We start from the raw sequence: 6438 nt of genomic DNA, 5'->3' as shown, positions 1-6438 counted from the left end.
GTGGTTTGGAAAGCCTGCAGTAGAATCACCTCTGCTGTCTCTCACTCCTGTTATCGTTCCAATCAACTCTACTCAACATACCTGTTTATGAAACAACCAAATCCTTCTTATGATGGGATTTCTTATGATATTACAGTATAGTTATAATGCAGTTGCTGCCCATGATAAGTAAATGTGTGCTTTGATTCATGTGCCTGTTTTAAATGTTTATTTTATATTATAATTAAAAAATGAACAATGAATTAAAAATGAATAAATAATAAAAAACATTGCTTTTTTTCCAAAGAATAAAGAATGTACTTTAATCTAATACTATATTTTCCAAGCCTAATGGTATATAATCTCAGTCTAATGTTATATGTGTTGTCTAAGGTTGTATGTTTTAGTTGGGTGTTATACATTTCTCAGTCTAATGGTAAACGTCTAATGTCACATTTTATTGTTCTGATGTTGTTGTACATGTTTAATCTAAAGTTATAATGTTGAAGAGACATATCTCCATTCCTCACCTCCTTCAAACTGCACCAGTGCCTCCAGCTCTAAACCAGAGTCAAGTCAGATTTATTTGTGTAGCTTTTTTACAACTGTTGTCGTCACAAAGCAGCTTTACATAAATAGTGATTAATAAAAGACAGAGACAGAGAAGAAAGAAGAAATAACGTAAGACATGATGGATCAAAGACCCCCAGTGAGCCCCAACGGCGACATTCAACGGTGGATTCTTTTACCCACATTTAACCAGAGTTTAACCACGAGTGCCTGACACGTCCTCCTCTGCTCCGGATAACACTGCCCGACACTGAGAGCTGAGGACTGATATTTGGTGTTAGCAGCGAAACCCCTCACAGAGCACTCCGTATTTCTGGGGCTGAACTCAGCTCTTAGTGTAGGAGCTCTACACAAGGCCCCGTGACATTCAGCTCCAGAAGAGTCAAGGAGGTCATTTTATTAGTATGTCCACACTGGGGAGGGGGGGTTAATAAACTAGCATTAGCAGCTAATTGAGTTACACTCTCCAGAGACAGCCATACACCAGTTGTTTGTAGTATGATTTCTGTGTGTGTGTGTGTGTGTGTGTGTGTGAGACTAACAGAAGTGAAGAGAGCTGTGTCAGGGTAATCCTGTGCAGTGGAAAGAGAACATTTTAATACCTTAATAATAACTCCACAGTTCTGCTCCAGTAATAATCAATAACTCATATAGATAGTGACTGTGTGCTCAGATGTGATTTAACAAGCTTACTCACCACCCTGTTATTTTACCACCCTGTTATTTTACCACCCTGTTATTTTACCTCAGAATGAAAAACATATATTTCCCTTTCTGATTGGTTGTTTTATGGCACTGCTAAGGCCATAGCATAGCGTAGCATAGAATAGTATATCATGGCATAGCATAGCATAGCATAGAATAGAATAGAATAGAATAGAATAGCATAGCATAGCATAGAATAGAATAGAATATAATAGCATAGCATAGCATAGCATAGAATAGAATATAATAGCATAGCATAGCATAGCATAGAATAGAATAGCATAGCATAGAATAGCATAGCATGGTTTTAGCCCTGTAATAAGAACATTGTAATCATTTTTTGTGATTATTCCCGTCTTAGCGGATAGTGTTGCTGTCTGCTCCGTGGGGAGAGAGGGGGAGAAGAGTTTGGGAAGACTGCTCTTTTCTATCAGTCAGTTATAGAGAGCTCACTGTCTCTATTCCAGCATGGACAGCAGTCTGACCTGTTGGGAGGAGAGTGCAGAATAACCTTGTAGAATAAGCTGCAGCAGAGCCGCCTGGGGAGGATTTTTACTTTCTGGGCCCGATTTTTTCTACATCTAAGAAGATCTAAGGACATCCCTTCCTGTCATTAGATTCAATTCATTTGTCTCAACTTATATTTCTAATATCGACTTCTCCTGTTCAAGTGTTCTTCAGAATGAGGGTTTCTTTTCAAAAAATAACCCAATCCCTGTTCATGTGAACTCGCACTATCACTAGCCACACCCCCAACACTGGGAGGGTAAAGACTCCTGTGACATAGAACTAACTTTTCTCCCTTTACCTTCTTCGAGTAAATGGCCACCCAGCCCGACCTGCAGGAAGATTGCCCGCTGAGGTCCCCTCTACCTGCATCTAACCAGCTGCCACCTACCAGTCCGGCCAGCGGGTCCCCCCCAACCCGCCACCACCCATGGCTCACCCGCCTGCTGCTGCTGCCTGTTTGGTGGCCGTGCTGAAACCTAGATGGACTCGTGCCTGTCTGACACTATTAATATCACCACTATTGACTTTCTGTTGTACCTGGTTTGGTAATTTTTATCATTGATGTTTAAAACAGTCTGGCCAGAGGAGGATGGGTCCCCCTTGTGAGTCTTAGTTCCTCCCAAGGTTTCTTCCTCCAGCTCTGAGGGAGTTTTTCCTTGCCACTGTCGCCGTTGGCTTGCTCACGGGGGTCTTTGACGCTTCATATTATTCCTTCTTTCTTCTCTGTCTCTGTTCTTTATTAAGTACTAATTGTGTAAAGGGGAAGTTCGTTCCACCACTTCAGTGCAGGACAGTAAAAAGTCTGGACGCTCGTCTTCCGTGGATCTTAAAGGATGGCGGGTCGAGCCGAGCCGTACTTGAAGCTGGAAGGGCTCTCGGTGCAGATCAGGCTTTTGACCATCGCCATCAAGTACGGAGGGGCTGGCTGGTCCAGTCTTGGCTTTGTAGAGTCAGGGTCTGAATCTGATGAGGGCAGCAGCTACAGGAAACCAGTGAAGAGAGAACGCAGCAGAGGAGGAGCTGAACATGACTGAACTTAGAAATGATGAAGACGACCCGATCAGAAGAGAGCTGCAGTGGTCAAGTCTTGAAGTGACGAGAGACTGAACGAGCACCTGGGCGACTCTCTAGAGAGGAAGGGTTAAATTCAGAAGAACTGGTCATCCATGACTACACCAAGGCTTCCAGCCTCCCACCCCTGAGAGAGCAAGGGCAATTGTGCTCTCTCTGACTTTGTCTGCTGATGGCAAGCAGCATGACCCGGGATTCGAACCGGCGAACCTCGGATCCGAGCAGAACGAGGGTTTCCTACACTGATGGAATAAATGTTGAATGTTGAGTTCATTAGATCAGGTAAACACAGCGAGCTCAGTGAAGATCACCATATTAACAGAGGAAATAGAGGAACTCTGCAGTGAAGGATTAACCCCTTGCACTCTTCACAACCACAGCAACTTATAATAATATAATATAATATAATATTAATAATAATAATAATAAAGAATGAACAGACATCACAGGATCTGACACTGAGATTAAACAGCATCACTCTGCTCTCATTATTCAGAGTTTCTGTCAAACAGTGAAGAAAATCTACAGTACAAATGAAGTCATGCAGTAATGAGGAGCTTTCTGCTAAGCTCACTGACCTCGTTACCATTAATTAGTGAGGGAAGTGTGTGTGTGTGTGTGTGTGTGTGTGTGTGTGTGTGTGTGAGCATTCTGAAACACTCGGGGTGGGATTGAAGTCCTCCAATTGACTGCATTATCATACATCAACCTAATTAACTCCTGCTTTGATCTGACAGTAACACAGAGATCCCCGGTGCTAAACGCTCCGCACTTATTAACAACCAGTGCTCAAGAGCCAGCAGCCTAACAGCCAGCTCTCATACGCTCTAAACCACTGAGGAACCCTCAGAGGGTTCTAGACTTTCGGGTAAGGTTATCTGTATCAGAACACCCTGTTTTAGCAAGTGGGGTTTTAAAAGGTTCTGAAAGGAACCTATCCGATCTCCAAAAGGTTTTTTCATCAATATTAAGAATCTTTTAGGAAAAGAGGTTCTTTGAGTTCTGGGTTCTGTATAAAACCACTGCCTTTATTAAAGAACGCTTGTAGAACACTCTTTTTTAAAAGTGAACCCAGCCAGCACGCTCATGTGGGCTCACACGGGTGGAATATGGGGTAGGTGGGTTCCAGGTGGGCATGGGCTCTGAGTGGGTTTGTACATGTGTTGTTACTGGGACCCAGTTGGGCTTCCAAAATGGGCCCCATCATTACAGCCCAGCCTCACGTCTGTCGATTGACACGTTGCTGACTGGAAAAATGTTCTAACTAAATGTGTTCTTCACCTTTTGTAGATGATTCTTTATAGAACCAGAAAATTCATTATGAGGCAAAGAACCTTTTCTCAGTATTGCATAGAACCCTTATCTGAACACATAGAACACACTGAGGGTTCCCAACTGGGTCTTCAGTACTACATAGAACCCTTTTTGCTTGGAGTGTATAAATCTCTGGTAACTCAGACGGGTTTCGGACCTGGATCTCTGTGAAGCTGTTCTGTGGTTCAGATAAACTGTGCTTGTGTTTGTGTGTCTCTCTCTCCCTCTCTCCCTCTCTCTCTCTCCCTCTCTCTCTCCCTCTCTCCCTCTCTCTCTCTCTCTCTCTCTCTCGCTCTGTTTGTTTGTGTATCTCTCTTGGCCCCTGCAGTGTCCATCAGTGCAGTAGAGTGAAAATGCTTACCATCGTATTACAGCGTGATTAATTCAGCTTCATTATCAAGTCTATATGATGTGTGTGTGTGTGTGTGTGTGTTTCCCGGCAGTAGTTGTACCTTCCCTGGAGCCGTAGCAGATTAAACGAGCGCTGGGGTGCAGTGCAGGGCTGAATGGTTAAGTGCTCTATTCCCAGGCAGTAACAGCAGAGACGCTGCTCTGAGCTCAGCGTGAGTGCAGGAGGAAACTGCTCGGCTTTCTCCAGCTCTCATTCATCACTGTCCTCACGCCGACGTCCTCTCCTCTCTAACTGCTGCACATATTGTAGTTCAGAGTTGGGAATGGTGCAGTGTTGTCTGCTCTGGTGTGTTTACGCTAGCTACAGAGACTGAGTGGACAGTACTGTCCGATCTCTCAGTCACTCTGGACTGGAGCGTCTGCTGAACGCTGTAAAAGTGTAAGTGAGCCATGTTTTCGTCTGGAGCAGAACTGCTCACAGCTGCACCTGCACCCTTAGAAAGAGGGTCTTTAAAGGTATTTGTAGTAAGAGTGTTAATCTGTGTGTATCTGTGATGGTTGAATAGTGAGAGGTCAGACACTGCTGTTCCTCCTTCAGAAGAACATCCAGCAGAACCAGAACAGAGCTGTTAAACGGGCCAGTTCCAAACCCCCAAAACTGTTACATCACAGTCTTGCCTCATTTACACCCCCAACACATAAAACATAAACACATAACATAAACCCCGCCCACTAGAGAACGTTCTAGCTGGAGAAACGGTAAAGGATAATAAAATATAAAGGACTAATAAAGGATTATCTTATATTATCTTATTAAAGCTAAGTATACTCAAATACCCACAATGCATTCTCAGGTCTGGCCGGTTTTTGAGTATGGTTATGATGAACACTGTTGTCCCACAATGCAGTGCGAAACAGAAGGGGAGGAGCTACTCATGTCTGTAAAAATGTGGAAAATGATCTGATGGATGAACACGCCTTACTTTCCCAGCGTGATGCGACACCTGCCTGGAAAACACAGGTGTGAATCCGGAGGAGACTAAAATGATCGGAGCAGAGCTGAGTTGAGCGAAACCAGCAGGTAATTCAGCCTGTAATTTATCACACAGTCTAAGAACGGTTCCTCACATCACTAATGCATCACTCACCTACAGGACGCTGAGCATCCTGCAGCTGAGACCCTAATTCAGCATTATCTACACTGTATGTAGACTACTGCACTGAGCCAAATGGACAGGAGCTGTTAGAATCAGGTGTTCTTTTATAATAATTACAATAACAAATTAAATCAAGCATTTTATATATATTGATTTATACAATAGTTGTGGACACTTCTCATAATGAATGCTTTCAGCTACTTTAAGTTGCACCCATTGCTGACACAGATGTGCAAATGCACACACACAGCTTGTCTAGTCCCTGTAGAGAAGCATTATCTTTCTGGAGCAGATCAACATGAAACTATTGGCTCCATCCCTAATGATGGTGGAGGAGCTCCATCCAGTACTTTTGGGATGAGATGGTTTGTGATCATCATCCAACATCCTGACCTCACTAACACTCTTTTTGCTGAATGCAATCAAATCCTCACAGCAATGCTCCTCCTCCAGAATCTAGAAAGTCTTCTTCTCTGGACAGTAGAAACAGTTACTCCAACAGAAGCAGGATCAGCTCTTTTAATACCCTTGATTTCAGAAGAAACAGTGAATGAACATGTGTCCCAATACTTCTGTCTGTCCATATAGTGTGTATACTGTACATATAGAAGTGGTAGGGTGAAGGAGTGTGTGGTGGTGTGCAGGTTGCGGAGTGTGTGTATGTGGGGGAGGGTGTGGTATGGGGGGTTTATCCATACAGTTCCACTCTTTGCTGTTGCGTCACACGACACCCTTCTTTAAACTAGCAGGAAACGTGTCACCACACATCCGCTGTCCTTTG

The sequence above is a fragment of the Salminus brasiliensis genome, chromosome 7, assembly GCF_030463535.1.
Source record: "Salminus brasiliensis chromosome 7, fSalBra1.hap2, whole genome shotgun sequence".
NCBI lineage: Eukaryota > Metazoa > Chordata > Actinopteri > Characiformes > Bryconidae > Salminus > Salminus brasiliensis.
The sequence above is the reverse complement of the archived record's forward strand: the minus strand, read 5'-3'. Positions refer to the sequence as shown.